Genomic DNA, 17,921 nt, shown 5'->3' with positions numbered 1-17,921 from the left:
AGAGACATAGACACTAATTTGTCTAAATAATTCCTAAGCTTAGCACTTTCTGTATAGTAAGGGACAGAGAAGAAGAATCCCAGGAACTCCAAGGGAAGCCTCAATTTCAAATATTTCATAAGACATTGGACTTATTTGTAAAACCTTTAAATGATTTTCCAGAATTTGATTCTAGTGTCACTGCTGCCTTTTTAGTTTGGGAAAAATTGCAAACTGTTTGGTTTAATAATTTTCCCATTCTCTCTTTTCTGATTTCTAAGCCTTCTAGGAGTCTGTCTTAGTTATTGTCACCACTAGTCACATCTTAGAATCTTCGAAGGTGTGTCCTGGAATCTTTCTAATGACCCAGATGATAGTAATGTACAGTTCTAGCAGAGAACTGCTGGTCTCTAGGCTCTTGGAAGCTGTCTTAGCAGCTTACCTTCCTCTGAAACACAATATACTGGCAACATAAAGAGGAGAAATTGATTTTAGCTCACTCATTCTGCCATCGTCACAGCTGGCCAGGTGGGGGGCCAGGATGGCAGAGGAAAGTGTGGTCGACCTGTGAAAGCCAGGAAGTTTGACAGAAGGTGGGTGGGCGAGAGTGAGAAAGGAGGGCAAGAGCATACCGTTCCAGCTCCCACCTGCAGTGACCTACCTCCGAGGAGGCCCTGCCTCCTTACACCAAGTCAGCTGTCGCACCCCCAAGATTGTTACCTCTCACTTCTCAACACATGAGACTTGGGGGAGGCATTTAAATCTAAACCATTAATAGAGACACTGAAGTGGCTAAAAGCAGATGAGAGGAGCTTGTTGAGATGATCTCCGGGCTCAAGTCTCAGGCCTGTAGCACAGGCGCATCTTCTCAGCTAGGGAGGCCTAGTCCAGCTGCCCCAACTAGCAGCTCTTCCATGGTGACTCCTGCAGTTTCTCTAAAGCCCTGCCACGTGCCTGAGTTACAAAATGTGCAAACACTGAGCAGTTCCTACCTGTTGGTAGAAAAGTAGGTATTGTCACATCAATATGATGCTTCCTTTAGAGTCTGCTCTGCCTGAAAGCTAGGACTTCCAACCTCTAAATATAATATCAGTTATTATTTGTTATTTTGATTGTTGCGTGCTTTCCTAAGTGAGATTTACTTCTTTATCAACTTTTCTCTGCTAGAATCCAAGCTTGTCCTAAATTTATATCTCAGTCAAAAGAAATTTCTCTTGATACAGATAGGAAAGATGTCACAGCGTGTATAGGTTTCAGGTAAATGTGATTCATAGTGTCAGAGATGCCCTTTAAAGAAAAAAAATTGGGGAAGTGGGGGTGGGATGGATTATAAGCAAAGGTAAAGAACAAATGGGAACAGATCTGCATTAATAAATATTCAGATCGGGCCTACTCTGATGTCAGTTTTTGTAGGTGGTGTTAGTACATGTAGTATTGGGTGATGCACGTTGGGTACACTCTCATTTTTCACTTTAATTGCCTGCCTGAAAAGATCCTGACAGCTTCAAAGGTTACCGCTGGCTGCATTGTTCAGAACTCAGAAGTAATATGCATGTGCGAGTTGCTTCATTATTGCCCACTAATAACCAGTTCTGGAGAAAGTCTAAAAGCGACCAAAGGAGCCATAGTTTGACATGATGGTTTTGTCCTCCTCGTTTTCCCATTGTGTAACCATCCCAGTGTGGAGTTGGCTGTAGACAGTATGCTGATGCAGGTATAATTTCACTTTTTCTTTCTATGAGTTTAGTGTCGTAAACTTTTAAAGTTTTTTAAATCTAGAAAAATAAAGCCAGGGGCCGGGGAGATGGCTCAGTGGAATAAGTGCTTCCCTGGCAAGTGCAAGGATCTGAGTTCAATCCCCAGTTCCGCAAAAAATAAAAAAATAAAAATAAAGCCAGACGTGAAATCATGTTTCGTGTTAGAGTGTTTGGTCCAACAACATAAACTAGCATTCTGGTTGTTTTTATGTTTTGAGTAAATTTGGTTTTGCTTCAAATAACTGAAAAACCCTCAAGTAATGTGGCTTAAGTGGAAGAGAATTTATTTCTCTTAACTTCAGAAAAGTCTAGAAGTGGTCAGTTGAGCAGTGTGTGCTTTGCACAGTCAGTCACCCAGCTCTTACTATATTGCTTTGGCATATAGGACTTCATTCCCAGGATTGTCTTATATCTAAAGTGGATATAAGCACTCTAATCATTCTTCCAGTCACCCTAAAGAAAAATTACCATTAAAAACAAAGAGGTTAAAAAAAAGTAAATAAAATAAAATAAAAACAAAAAGGTATATTTCTTGTACCTTCCTTAAAGCCTTGTTTACACCCTACTGCCCAGAATTTAGTCACATGGGTACACTTGGATTGAAGAATGCTGGGAAATGTAGTCTTTAGGCTAGGCAGCCATGTTCCAGAGAGAGAGAGAGAGAGAGAGAGAGAGAGAGAGAGAGAGAGAGAGAGAATGAGAATGTCCCTGCCACACTTATGTGAGTTTTTAGATTTTTCAATATATCATCTTGCCATCAACTACAAAATGAAGATGATCCACAGTAGTAGAGATCTCAATTTCAGAACATTTTATTGACTAAAGAGCTGAGCAGCATCTACCCTGAACACATTACTAATTTAGTCCTCATTTTCAATCTAAGGTAAAAATACTATACTTACCAGCATTTTATAGATGAGAAAAACCTGAGACATAAAAGCAATTTGACTTCTGTGATATGGAGCTGTTACCCTAAGCAAGGATGAAAAGTAGGAACAAGGAATCTATAAGACATAACTCTGCAGAATGGGCTTTGGGGATTCAGGTACCAGATCAACTAAAATGCTGAATGCAGGGCCCACTTTGACCCAGTCTCCTCTTTCCCGCATTTTGTATGAACTCTCTTATGAAATGCACCATTCCCATAGTTTCAAATGCAACACAACCTCAGGCTTTTCTGTATCCTGGGAGCAATCCCTGGGCCAAGGAGTTTCTCAGCTGATAGTTGGCTGAGTTATGCGATAACGCAGTCTTTAAAAGGGGCCATTAGATTTTTATTGTGATCTCTGTTTTGTTTTGCAGCTCACACTCTGGTTCAGTTGCCTGTTGGAATGTGTGTTGTTCCAATGGGATTCTTCAGTGTGTCAGTTCCTATCTGCACCCGGGGTCCTTTATCTCTCCTGAAGGCCCTGCCTTCTTGGTTCTGCAAACTGTCATACCACACATCAGAACCAGAGCTTGCTGTTCTTGTCTGTCAAACTCCTTTCACTTTCTAGTTATTTACTTTTGGTAATGAGACTCTCGGATTTCTAACGTAAGAAAAATTTTGTATTTCTGTTTTTTCTTGCACCAAACTATTATATTTCTGAACACAGTTTTCCCCTATTTTCCTTACCACTTCCAGTTATTTTCTGAAACATGTTCTCCTGCACTCTGCACTGCTCTGTGTTGTCTGCAAGAAACAGGCTGAGCTCTCCGAGTCTTTCCATTTTGTGACCTGTATATTTCAAGCCTCTTGCGAGAAGATACCCAGTCCTTCTTGCCACTCTCTGCTCTATTCTACTTCTGCATATCTGCTCAAACCATTTTCTCTTCACAGTCTCCTTTTTCTTACCTTTTCTGATTGCAGAGTTGATTCAAGACTCTTGTTAAATTTTCTTTCAAGAACTTTCTCTGGGGCCTGGGGAGATGGCTCAGTGAAATAAGTACTTCCCTGGCAAGCTCAAGGGCCTGAGTTCAAACCCCGAAAAAAAAAAAAAAAAAAAAAAAAACTTTCTCTGATTCTCAGAGAATTGTGTTGTTTCTAGAATATTATATTTCTGTGTTGATATGCATTGGTGCCTGTCTTAAATTTTTACTGGAAATAATGTTCCTCTCTCTTGTTCAACTATAAGCCTATTGATCTAGAATTTCCCCTAAGTCATGAGCACATGACAAGAATTTAGTACGTCTTTTTTGGAAACTAATTCAGTTTCGTTCTCTCTCGTGAGAAATCCAGAGCTGTCACCTAGGTTCAGACAACCTCTGTGTCACCGGTCTGTTGTTGCCTCCAGACCAGCCTCCTCACCTCTTTTTAATTTTTAGTAGTACGCGTTTGCAGACGTAATGATTACATCCAGCATGAGGAGCTGGTATGTGGACATCACACATCTTGGGTTTTTTTTCTCTCCCTTGCCTCCCTCCCTGCTCCTTTCAGCCTTTTTTTTTTTTTTTTTTTTGGCGGAACCGGGGATTGAACTCAGATCCTTGCGTTTATCCTACTGAGCCATCTCCCTGGCCCCTCCTTTCAGCCTTTTCATCTCTTGGTTTAGACCACAGAAAGAATAGAAGTGGTCATATGGAAGCAGGCACTTCATTTCTTCTAATGCTCATGTTGCTCTGCTTGAGGGTTTCTCACCCTGGTACCACAGACATCTTTAAGCCAGACAATTTTTGATTCTAGTGAAGCTGTCCCACTGGCACGGTGCAGAACTTTTGGCAGGATCCCTGGTCTCTACCCACTAGCTATTCCTGGCATCTCCCTCCAGCCTCTCCAGTCATTGCCAGATGTACCCGAGCGGGGGCGGGGGCTTCCCACAGTGTAGAATCACTGTCCAGAAGTGTGTCTGTAACTACCCATCCTGTAAGTAATGAATGTTGTTGACCTTTCAGTCTTTCTGCCTTCCCATAGTACTCATCGACTTCACCTCTGTGCTGTGTGCCTCAAGCTTAATGCCATTAGGCTTTCACCTATGTATGACTCCTCCTGCTCACTTCCTTTAAAATGAAACCTTCTCAGATTAGTCTTGTCTGCCCTACCTTCCCTATTTTGATTTTGTATCATTTAGTAGTATACTGATAGTACACTGAATGTCTGGGCTTGAATAGACAGACAGATAGATCGACATCCTTTTATAGTCGTTATTTCTGGGTCTCTATTCCTCTCCTGCTGATGGACCCATTATTTCTGGGTCTCTATTCCTCTCAGCGCTGCCTGAGCTGGATGGTTATGCCTGTGTCCTGGGTGTTATTGCATGTCCACGTATCACATATCACTGAGTTACTCAGCAAACATTAGAGTGGCCATGGGTTATTGACATAGCCCCAGGCTTAGAATTTGTGGCTTCTAAGACCAAGTTCCTTAAAGAGCTACAATTTTAGTGGTGTAATAAGACAGATTTGCAAATCTAGTTTATACAACATTCATTGATAGTAAGCCTTAGAAGACAATCAGGATTTCTTTGGGTAAATAGTGCCAGACAGAAAGTAGGAAAGGTCTCCTTTATAAGCCAGTATTGCCTTCCAGTCCCCAAGGGGGAAATTCAAGAGCCCCAGTTTACTGCCCTTCCTTCTGTCATTTAGCCTCACTTGCCATCACTGATCTTCTGTTACACATACCTCTGTGTAGCTTCCTTCCTTGGGTGTGGCTCCCATGGATGCCCCCATAGGGTCTTTCAGATTGTCTCCTGCTTAGATCCATCATCAAGTTCATTTCTGGGAAAAGTAGGTGGGAGTGTATTTGTGTACATTCATGAAGGACTAAATGGGGCCAAATTTGGGGCATTACTACACTTTGAAAGAATTTCATTGTTTAGTTCCAGTACCCAGGGGCTGAAGACCAGTCCTGTCCCCAGGACTGCTGTGTACAGGCTATACACTTTACAGGCATACCCAGGAGGTGCGGTATTCTCTGGGAGGTTCTCTTGTTAAAGGTAACAAGGTTAGAATGTGGGAAAGTGAGTAAGCCCCACCAAAGCGTATAGACCAATACATCATTTCATAGATACAGGGCTATATAATTTAATCTTAGAGAAAAAAGTCAAGCATTCCTTGGTGTATTTGATGGGTTGGTAACCAGAAAGCATCCTCATCTGAAGAATCTGTTTCTGATAAGTTAAACCCTTTGGCTGTGCCAGACAGAAATAAAGAAGGCTGCACAATGCTATTTCTTTATGCATTAGCCTCCTGGAGCATTGTCCAGTTCCTGACTTAATCATGTTTGTTCACTCATTTATGGCAGGGAAAGTCAGGCTGTGGGTGTGGACACGCACACTTATTTTAATAGATGATGTTACTGTGTTGCATGGTGTCCCCAACTTTTAGATATTTAACTCATAAAGTTTATGGCAACATGTAACTGCATCTGGATTTCACATTGAATTTGGAAAGGCAAGAAACTCACTATGATCTGACTGCCCTGTAGTAGAAATTATGGCTTGGGAAAAGTTTCGAGTGACTTGTCTAGAAATGAAAGAAAAGTTGATCTACTCAAAGACTGATTACATGCAATTACTGGGTCTTTTTTCCTGATGCCAACACCAAAAAGAAATATTTTTTCCAGGAGCCAAAGTAAACTAGCCATGAATTAAAAGCTGATCTTTATAAATTATTGGTTCAACAAATTCATTCTTAAAAGCAGAGTGCAAGTTGCAACAAAACTGGGCTTTTAAGAAAGTTATAAAGATTATCTGTATGGAGTCCAGTGTTACAACTGTTGGTAGCAAGGGATTTTAGAGGCCGAGCTCCATTTGCATTGCTCGGAATGCTGCCCCAGTAGCACCCAGAACCTAGGTCCTGGCCCTGCTGGTACTCAGTTTGAGTTAGGGAGAATGGCATTTAACCTCCTAGGCCTCTGTCTGTTTGATTTTGCTTGTCTCTTCCTTCCTCCTTCCTTTTTTTCTATTTCTTCTCTTCCTTTTTTTCCTGCTCTCCATTTGTTTGTTTTGGTGTCTCTCTTTCCTCTTCAAGACTTACCCTTCCGTGTGTAGTGATCATTCTTTAGCTGTTCTTAGTTCACTTCAAAGACCAAGACAATAAAAATCTTTAAATGAAGGCATAGATTGTTTGTTTTCCAGTTGGAGGTGGTTGTTTGTTTGGTTGGTTTGGTTTTTGAGACAGGGTCTCACTGTACAGTTCATGCTAGCCTCCTCGTACCTCAGCCTCCAAAGTGCTGGGATTACAGGTGTGTGCCGCCATACCCAGGGGCTGGATGGTTCATTGATCATGGATTTTAACTGTAGGAAGATTATTTAGGGAATCAGCAGATATAAACATCTGGCAGTCTTTCCTCTGTGACCACTTAATAGAATCAGAGAAGAGGCCTGCTGACTAGTGCCAGTGTTCCCGGGAGCCACGGAGCAGGAGCCTTTGTACTACAACCTCTGTTTTCATCTCTGCACTGTCCTGTTTCCTCCTCCCCTACTGTGCTTGGCCTGCCTCAGTGTCCCTGGGTAATCAACATCCTGAATAGTTCTCAGCCTTGACTTCTTGGTTTTTTCTATACTCTAAGCCTATTTCTATTCCTGTATGGGTTTTCATGTTCCAAAATGCTGGTTGAAATGGCTTCTCTACTATATCTCTTCTCCCTTTTTTTCTATCCTTGGTGAATTTTTCATTCCACTTTAATGAGACCAGGAATGGTAAAAGAAAAAAGCACTCTTAATGAATCAAGCATGGTTAACTCAAACCTCTGAGTTTCTCAACATCAAATCAACTGATCAGCATCTCTGTTCAACAGTTATTTTCATCTCCTCAATCCTGAGCACTGAGTTGAGTAAGAAAGTTAGACAGGTTTCTCACCTCTGCAAGATGTGGAAGGGGAAAACAACATCCCTGGCAATGTCCCTTCAGTGGAGTAAGTACAGTAGCGGTGGCAGGAAGGAAATGGTGCTGAGTAAGGAAGAGATGTGACAAACTCCACCCAAGACTCTCTGAAAAGCTGTGCTGAACAAACCCTAAAGCCTACAGCTTTACAAGATCAACAGCTGGGGGAAGACCACGCCCATTAGTTATTATTGAAATCATTGAAGGGTTCTGAAGACAAAGTAGTCTCCAGCACAGATCTTCAAAATTACTCGTCTGGCTGGGTGGGCGTTTGCTCTTCCAGGCTCTTCCAGGCTCTTCCAACACTGCAAATGCCCTATGCATTTCCACCCACATCCTCTCAGGCCCCCCACAGTCACCATGCATACTTAGAAAAGTATGTTTAATGAGTGCAGAATTAGAAGGCCTCTTGAGAGACATACTATGTCTTCCTCTCACCCTTGCCTCCCAGCCCACAGATTGTTCATTGTGCAAAGAGGCCTGGCTCATGTTGTTGAGGGTCAATGCAGCTGGTTTCTGACTTTCTTAAATTATAAGTACTTCTAGGTATTTAAAATCCCAGGAAGGTAGACTAGCTAAACCATTGGTCAACCTCAGTGATCTCATTGGTGAGTCTTGGCTGACCTACCACATAAGAACTTTGGCAAAGGATTGAAGATTACATTTCAAAAGGCTACTTATTGGAAATGCTGCAAACCAGACCCTTGGTTGCCATTCATTTCCACTGCTAGAGATCCAACGCAGTGAATGAACATGAGCCCCATGTATTAAACAGGGTGGTCTGGGGGGTCCAGCCTTCCCTGATCACCTAGAATTCCGGTTCCTAATGAGAGGGGTTCCCAGTGCCCTTCCTGGCTTCTGCTACCTCTTACTTTTCTGTTGCTGCCTGAGGAGCAATGAGAACTAGTACTGTGACAGCAGAACCTTTGGAAACACATTTGAATCTATAGAACCATGAGTCCCTAAAATCACATGACCTGTGGAAAGTTTATACTTGTACCTGAGCTTGGTGTTAGTAGCTCAGTCCTTATCATACAGTTCAGGATATTACCCCAGGGTGATACGACAGAAGGTAGGTTGCCATCCTCTGTGGGGGATGCTCTTGTACAATCTTTACAGTAAGCTGATAGGTTTCTATCACTTGAGTACTTTCAAATCCATCTGAATATTGGAATTCTTTAGCCTTTCGTCAACTTGAAGTTCATGTGCACACAGGGAAGAGAGTTGCAGGGGTGGATTGAAGCAGAAACAGTGTCAGAATTTCTGTCAGTGCTGTGTTCTGCTTTTCTGTGCCACGCTGGAAATGTTTAAGCCTATCTGGCTGTCAGTTCAGAATGATGTGAAGGTGGTAGGGGGGTGTACTGTGGGAGGCCACATTTTGGAAGTTGTCACGTTGCCAGCTTAAGGATCATCCAAAGGCTATGAAAACTCCAAGCGTTTCTGTCCACAGACAACTGAATAAAGTGGGCTTTACTTCTAGACAAACATAACCAGTGCTCTAGTTCCACATTTTATTGGAACAAACAAGCTAGGAAGTATGTGGAGAGATAAATGCTTTGGCTATTTTCTTTCTTACTGGATTCCTTGTTGTAGCAACTTAGCATAGGTAGAAAATTTCTTCAAGGATATTAGCCCATAGTGTAAAGACATTTTTCCTTGAATTCAGCAATATCCAGGAAGTAGCCAGACTGTCTAGCTCAATCTGATAATGTTCCCTCTGTCTTTTGAAACCTCACAAGGAGAATGTTTACTGTGAGGTATGTGGGGAGACTGTCCTACTCTGAAGATCCTACTCTGTCTCTCCAGTCGTTCCCTGTAGAGAATGCTTAGCATCAGGCAGCTACAGTTCTGTCAGGGAGGGTGAGACAATAAGGGCAGCTGTTATACTTGCACTCAATATGAAGAGCTCAGGAGTGTAATTAAATCCATAAAATGGTGAGTCACGATCACCGCGCAGCAGCCAGCCAGGAAGTGGGTGATGGAATCCGTGTTTATTGGAGACCAGCAGTTGATGTAATTCTGCTAGTAGCACTCGTGCCGGCCTCTGCTCGCTTGTGGGCACCAAGTGCCTCTTTTCATTTCAAAAACTCAAAGCTGTAGTGAATGTTCTAAAGGTCATTGAAGGAAACGTTTAATCTGAAAAACGAGATTTAGGCCTGGTGGGTGTCTGTCTGGAAGTTGTTCTTTCGTACTGGTTATTAACATCTGAATTATAGAGAAAAAGCTAAGTTCTCTCTAAGGGGCTTCCAGGTCATCTTTTTGTCATGGAGAAGATAACATTTGGAAACTTCCAGAAGGCTGTCTCCCGCTTATGATGTAAGAATCTGTGAGCATAAATCTAGCGTATATTATGAAATATGGTAAAGCAAAGTAAAATGAAATAAAATTTCAGAATCTTGCTTTGCAGTAGAATCCTGAACACGCTTGATCCTTTGTGAAATAAGATTGTTATGTACTCTTGTGATTGTTAGGGCCTGGCACCATTCTTCTGAGCATCTAAGAACTTGATATAAAGTTCAGAATTTTATATAAAGTGCTCCTTTTTTTTTCTCAAAGACTTGTTAGAGCTTTGTTACTTTACTCAGTTTTACAGTACTGTGACATAATAATTGAGATAATCTGTAAGGAAGAAATTTATTTTTTTTGGATCACAGTTTCAGAAGTTTAAGTCTGTGGTCATTCGAATCTGTTACCTTTGGTGTGTGGTGAGCCCAAGGTAGTGGAAGGAAGCATGTGACAAAGGACTCTGTGCACCTCACAGAGCCAGGAGGCAGCACCAAGAGGGTGCAGTGACCTAGCTTTCATCCAGCAGTTCCCACTGCCTAAGTGTTTCTTCCCAGTACCCCCACAGGTCAAGAGCAGAGCCTTTAGGACAGGGGCCTGTGGGGAATGTTTAAGATCCAAAATATAAAAAGCAATGTAAAGTAAATGTATATACATTTACCTATATATGTATATATGTTTACTACATATACTCATATATATGCATTTACTTATATATAGATATATAAGTAGATGTATGCATGTATATATGAGAGAAAGAGTACAAAAAATATATACATGCTATGGGAAAAGAAAAATGTTTTTTCAACTGTTACTCTCATATGGAGGACCCTAGAGGTTGCCGTACATCACAGAAAACCCACTGCACTGCCAGCCCTTAGAGAGGAAACTGAAAGTGCACGTGCAGCAATCTCAGTGGCCAGGGCTATGCAAGCAGCATTTCACCAAACTAACAAATGTCTAGAAACCAATGGCCACCACTTTGAGCCCCTCTTGTAAATGTAGAGGCCAAAGGTAACTTGCATTAATCTCATGGTATCTCAAAAAATTTAGTGTTAAATATTTATCTAAGTTTTTCTCTTCCTGCAGTGTATGCACATGTTTTGGCAGCCTGGATAGATACACACATACACACATGGGCACACATACACAGCAATGAGAGAGAAAGGTAAAAAATAATGTAATTTAGAAAGACAAATTTTAAATACTTTAGAAATCCTATAATTTGAGAGGTTGAGGCTCTAGCTCAGTGATAGAGTGCTTGCTTCCTATGTACTTAGTTTGTGTGAGGCTGTGTATTCCATCCTCAACACAAAAGTTTGAAAAAGAAGATGGGGAAGGGGAAGAAGGAGGAAGGGAGGAAGGGGAGGAGGAAAACAAAGGAAAAGAAAAGAAAATTGTATAATTTGAGAATTAAAGTTTTAGAAGATTGTGAGACAACAGATTATAAGCCAATTATGAGAACAAAGATGGAAGTTATAAATGTATTTACTGACTTCAAGCTTTTCACCTTTTTATTCACAAATTTTAGGCTCAGAATGGTGCTCTTTTTCTCTAAATAATATACTCTCTGAAGTCACGCACGGTACATCCTTTGAAGAAATAGTTTGTAAATAATTTGAGTTCAAGCTCTTGTCTGAAAAGCAAAGCTCTTCAGTCATTAGTATTTAAACTTCAAGTAACCAGTCTGTGAAAAATTATACATGAGAACCATGTGGTGGCTGCCTTGTTTTGTATCTTCTTCCTGCTCATTTTCCTGGGCTTTGTCTCCAGTCTCCTGTCTCACCTCACTGAGCACCTGGAAACACCCTGCAGGACTGGCATGTCAGCCCTGAGTGCACTCCTGGCCTGCCCAGCATGCCCTGGGCCATTTTGCTAGACAGCAGGCCTTTCCCTAATGAGCACAGTTCCACCGACTCCTTTCCAGCAAGTGAATGTCTCAAGAAAGGTAGATGCATACTGGGACTACAGCCACTCAGACGAGTGTGGGAGTCGTTCCTGTAGTTTGCAAACTAAGACTTCCTCCAAGAGTGGTTTCGTCCATTTACAGAACAGCCTGCTTTATCTCCACACCTGCGATGGTGGAGCAGCCTCCATCGCATGAGTAACTGTGGTAAGACTGAGGGGAAAGGCTGAGTTGCTGATCTATTCTCACTTGTGCTGCCAAAACGTTGAGGCCCGACTGGATGGAGTCGTTCAGAGAATCTTTGTCTCTTGTTTCAGAACTTGGCTTTCAAAGACTCGTAATGGCAAAGAACCAAGAAAGCAGGATTTCTGAATAGTGTGTCCCTAAGATTCTTGGCTTTGGAAAAACGATAAAGTAAACATGAGATTCTTCGTTTTCACACTAAGAGTAATACTAGTCCTGACTGGCAGCCTTAGTCCATAGTCTGGGAGTCAGAAGCATTGTAAATGGATTTCTCCACTATCATCTTTGCCACTGCATTTTTTTGCCACTCTGTCTGCTCCCTTTGCCTGCCCACTGGAGCGAGCGCATGCATCTCACACCCACCGTGTGCAGTAAACACTTCGTGTGCAAAGGTGCTTGAAACAACATCTGCAGTCACATCAAAAGAGGTGTTACTGCCCGGTGCAGCTGGAAGGCATCTAATAATGCAGTGCCTTGGGCAAGGGTACAGTGCAAAAGAATCTGTGGGAAATCTCTGAGCCTCTTTCTGAGAAAACAATAGTGCGTAGTCACTTTCCTGCACTTAGGCCGATATTCTCTGAGCATTATTTTTGCATGCGTTTATGCCGTTTCTTCATCTGAGACGCTTCAGACTGTTTCTGGGTGTGAGAAATACATTCCTGATGCTTTGCTAGAGAAGCGCCATTATGAAGCGTTGCTATGGTGTTGAATTCTGCCTCTTTGGAGGGACAACCCCTCTGGTGAATGTGCTGTTTGTTGACTCTGAACCAGTATGAGAATTTCTGATTCAGAGTCCAGAAAAGTTATAATAAACTCATTATACATTTTAAAAGGAGAAGAGGTGCCCTTCAGAATATGAATCCAAACCCAGCAAAGTGTTCAGGGAACAAGAACAATACTCAGTAGGTTTTCAAATTGATGGAACTTTCCAATGGAAACTAATTTGTTCCAGCATCGCAGTGAACATAATTAACAGAGACTCTCTTTCTTAGGCCGATTAACCACCGAAAACCATGCCAACATTGTAACTGTAAGCAGTGAAAACCAATATTTATGAGGGGGATTGTGCAAGAGTTTGTGTGACAGATGGGCATTTTATCACTGTTGATGTTTGGAATTCCCTTGAAAAGTAATGCAATATCTTGTTATTTATGAATGAATGAACAAATGTGCTCGCTGAGTTTTCTTTAAAAAGAGGTATTCTAAAGTAATCTTTTTCTCTGTTTATCCTGTTACTTTATGTTATGTAACCTCATATATTCTGATGCAGAACTTTAAAAACCATAATTGTGTTTTTATTGCAGATACAGATCCACGTGTTTTAGAGAAACAAGAACTACAGCAGCCAACCTACGTTGCTCTGAGCTACATTAATAGGTAAGCCACAGTCAGGATTTATAGCAGCCTCATCTGCCATTTACTTACTTTTTGACTGTATCTTTTAAAAGAGTAGAAATAATGTTTCCTTGCGCATATTTAAAAGTAATCTATATATGGAATGTTCTAGTTTCTCTGTTGGGAAAATGGAGAATTGCAGTCTCCTGTGCATATGGCTGAAAACATGACTGATTTATAAACTCATTCTGGAAGTATTTTGTATGCATCGTTAGAATACGCTCTTTTGACTTCATAAGACAGTGTGGGGGATTAATGGATTTATGTTTGAGTGAACCTTTTAAATCCTGGGGTGAAGAGGTACTTTATGAATTCAAAACATGGTTGGAGATCAGAATGCATCTGGAAATAACAAATTGAAATAATTTAATTTCAGAAGGTTATTTAGTAGCAGCTCATCTTTTAGTAAAAACATTCTCAGCAACTGAACCCATCTGTGTAGAGTAACATGAAATAGCCTTTATTTATACTGAACATATAAGCCCAACTTTGGAGAGCCATTTTGAACTTGATCTATCAGGTCTGAAAGACGGGTTAGTGTTTCAGCCTACTCAAATGATTAAGGAGACAGTAATTTTGTGGAGAGAACTTAAAATCACTATAGGTTAAGAAAACACACACTCCCAAGCCAAATAAAAGAAAGAGTAAAACCAAAACTAGTTTTTAATGAAAATGGCAAACCCTCGGCTCATAATTTCTAGTGATTGTCCCTTTTATATAAGGTGAAGAGTGTTTCCAGTCTCTTGGTACCAGAGTCTGATGTTTGTGATCAGAAGTGGAAACCAGGGAATGAATTGTCTGTCCTGTTTTGAAACTTATTAATTACTAATTAATTATGAAACATATTAATTCCTGCCCTATTAGAGCTATGATTTAGTCACCTGTTTCAAATTTAAGTTCAGTCAGTTTCAAGTTCTATGAAGCATATTTTCTAAAGGGTACATTACTATAAACATCAATTTGCATATCTCTCTTGCTGTTTGTCTTTGTCAGTCTTCCCTAAGAAGTGAGATAGGTTATCTATAGTTTTTCATGACCTGTAACACCTGACATATGTAGAACACCTAAAAAACTCACATCAGATACAAAGATGTACATGCTAATTGGGTTTTTCACAGAACCTATGTTGTTTCCAGTAATTAACAAGGGTTTTGAAAACTTTAATTATACATTACTTATATGCATTAATATTAACCTTCTATTATTGTAGAATAGGATGAATAAGCATACAGATCAATTATATTTAATAAGGTTTTTAGTAAATTGAAGCTACTGGGGTTTGGGTAAAATGTCACCTATGTATATACAGATTGACATGATACTAAATCTTACCACTTTAAACATGTCTTTATAATTGATTGGCTTAAGCCAACATTTAATTCAGAATATCACATTAGACCTGTATATTTTGTGTTTCAACTTTTTTTTAATCCATCCCAGACCCTCTGATAAAATGAGTTGTTGAAAAGATAGACCAGTCGTCTCAAAACTTTTCCCACTCAGTCTAGATCTTCTCTTGGCCGTTTTTCCAAGGTGCCATTTGGTGGGTTCCTGCACCTCCTGTATTTGTTATAAACTGGAAATGAGACAAGAAAAACATAGGCCTTGATCTGGATACTTCGCTGTGTTTAGAAGCCTAGGGAAATATCTTGACAAGTTAAGTCGTGGCTGGTAGAGCAGAGGACATATGAAGGAGACCTGTAAGTACACTACTAGTGATCCTACAGTGAAGGGAAGGATTGTGTGGGAAGGGCTACTGACTGCTGATACAGGGTCACTGTGGGGATACTACCACATTCATAGTGTAGTACTTAACACACAGTGAACATTCTGGACATTTGAAAACAGTAAATGAAAACCTGATAAACAGGGCTGGAAGATAGCTCTGTGGCATAAGCTCCTGCCTTGCGAGTGCAAGGTCCTGAGTTCAATCCCTAGTTCTGCATGCCATGCCAGCCCCGGAACTGGGTAGGGTAGTGCACACCTATAACCCCAGCACTGGAGGGGCTGAGACAGGTAGATCAGTACAAGTCTGAACTTTGTAGCAAGACCCTGTACCAAAAAATAAAAAATAGAAATAGAAAAAAGTTTAAATCCTGACAAACAAAAGAGAAGCCCAAGCAAGTGACAACTTCCAATGTGATCACTTTGGGAAAATATACTAAAAGGAGTCTTATGGACCTTGCATGGAAGAAGGAAAATACACAGAATCAAAATTTAGATGAAGCAGTATAGATTCAGGAAGAGAGTGTTAAGGACTAAGTGAAAAAATAATACCTTTTCATTAATGTCCTGACTACAGCAGAAAAGAGTACTACTTAAAAATGAGATTTCTCTCTTCTTGGACCTCAGAGAGGAATATACTCTAATCCTGCTGAGCAGAGAAGACTGGAAAGGAATTAATCTTCGTCTGTTCAGATACCTGTTAATACAACTCTGATGGACATTTGAGCGTCTCAAAATCAAGAGAAAACTTTCTTTGCCAGTGACATTGACTAAGAGAATTATGGTCCTTAATATGGAACTTGCTTTTTGGACTATTTTTGAAAAGAAAAAAAAGTAGTAGATCAAGATTAAAAAAAAAAAAAAGTGATACAGAATTTCAAAACAAAATAATAGATGAATAGTTAATATATTGCCTATTGTTGTCTTTGATGTAGTTGTTCAGATTACAAGATATACACATGAAAAATGAACCAAACAATAATTGTTTTACATGAACCCATTCCCCATGTCCTCTTATATCTCTTTTAAGTGACCCATGTACTTACAACCTCTCAGACACCACACTGACTTCTATTAAAAATAAATCTTTTTTTTGTTGTTTGGGTGTTTTGTTTATAGACAGGGTCTTGCCATGTAGTTCAGACTGGCTCTAAACTCACTACATAGCCCAGGTTAGTCTTGTACTTGTGACCATCTTCCTGCTTCAATCTCGAGTGCTGGGATTACTGGTGTGAGCCATCACACCCAGCAAACACTGCAGTATTTGTTGTTCTTTTGTTTGTTTGCTTGCTTGTTTTGGTACAGGTTCTCACTATGAAGTTCAGACTCATAGTGAGCCTCCTGTTTTCAGCCTCTGTGCACTATCATGCCCAATCTCTGTGGCCACTGGGGGTGTGGCCAGCACAGCATGTGGTACTGGTGATTGAACCCTGGTCCCTGTGCTTGCCTAAGCAGGTGCTTAGTCCACTGAGCTATCTCGCCAGACCATCACTGCAGTTTTAACCCACACAATGTATTTCTCTCCTCTCTTTCTTTGAGAAACATAGCACTGCAGTGGCTATGAGTATAGGAATAGTAAGACTTGTTAGGTTGGAGTCTCGTCTGCTATTCAAGAGCTGTGTAACAGAATTGGCAAGACTCTGCCTCTGTTTCCTCATCTCTACTAAAATACCTTCCTTATTGTATTAAATCACATGGTGCATGTAAAGCACATATACCAAGTATGTTTACCTAAGTTTTTTTTTTAATTTATAGTTATAAGTTTCAATTTTGTGTATTCTGCTGATGATAATTCTTTCTCTATCAAGTCAATACCTAGAGAAACAACTGCAAAAGAAGCATTGCTTTGGAGTAAGGCTGGAACAATTTCCAGCAGGAAATAAGCTCCACAAAAGCAGCAACATGTCCTGCTTGCACCACTGCATGCCTAGTCCCCAAAAAGGTGTCTGACTCATTGGAGACTCGTATGTGTACTGATGGAATGGACAAATTTGTCTATGAGTAAATAAAAGTGAGTAATGAGGGGGTGGGAATATAGCTCAGTGGCACAGAGCCTGCCTGGCAAGCATGAAGTCATTAGTTCAATTCCTGATGCCAGGAGGAAAAAAACAAAACAAAACCTTAAAGTGAGTAATGAATATCCCTAAGAACTGTAGGGACACTTCTATGAGGAATCAGGAGCCCCTGCTGCTGTGCACTAAAAGACCTATAGGTAAAAATCAAATTTGTAGGGCCAGCCAGATAGCTCAGTGGCTTAAAGCACCTGCTTAGGCAGAGCACAGTGGCCAGGGTTTGTGCTGGCCCCACCCACAGGGTACACTGAGACTGCGATTGAGACTGGTGTACACCAGTAATCCCAGTGCTTGGGAGGCTGAAAACAGGAGGATCACTATGAGTCTGATCTGCGTAGTGAGAACCTGTAGATCCTGAACACCCTGTCCTAAATACATGAAAAAAAAATCAAATTTGTGTACTTTCACTTAGCATTCATGTGGCTTGCATCTTAATATACTGAATGGTGACTGTCACTATGTGTCAGTAGACATGTATATGAAATAATGGTTTTCAGACTCAGGACAATAGATTTTACAAAATTATGATCCCTGAGAGAAATGATGCTTAGGAGGTAAGCCCCATAATCCCCTGACTTTTACTGAGAACTTTGTCCTTGCTTTATTGTGATGAGCTAGGCCCAAAGAGAACACAGTACTCCCAGGAAAGAGAAGTCAGAGGTGGGGCAATTAAAGCTACTGTTTGGGTGCTCTCTCTTTCTCTCTTTCTCTTTCTCTTTCTCTTTCTCTTTCTCTTTCTCTTTCTCTTTCTCTTTCTCT

General features: G+C 40.7%; 1 protein-coding gene across 1 annotated transcript in view; it reads left to right on the top strand.

The window, feature by feature from the left end:
* The window catches only part of Jazf1 (JAZF zinc finger 1), a 177,714-nt gene that overhangs the window by 6,966 nt on the left and 152,827 nt on the right, over nt 1-17,921 (top strand). Inside the window, exon 2 of the mRNA XM_004626503.2 lies at nt 13,275-13,347. The gene's annotated coding sequence lies outside the window, so the exon portion shown is untranslated. The remainder of the gene's footprint in view (nt 1-13,274; nt 13,348-17,921) is intronic.

Source organism: Octodon degus, unplaced genomic scaffold, assembly GCF_000260255.1.
Source record: "Octodon degus isolate 3935 unplaced genomic scaffold, OctDeg1.0 scaffold00015, whole genome shotgun sequence".
Classification (NCBI taxonomy): domain Eukaryota; kingdom Metazoa; phylum Chordata; class Mammalia; order Rodentia; family Octodontidae; genus Octodon; species Octodon degus.
Note: the sequence above shows the minus strand (reverse complement) of the source record. Positions and strands in the feature narration are given on the sequence as shown.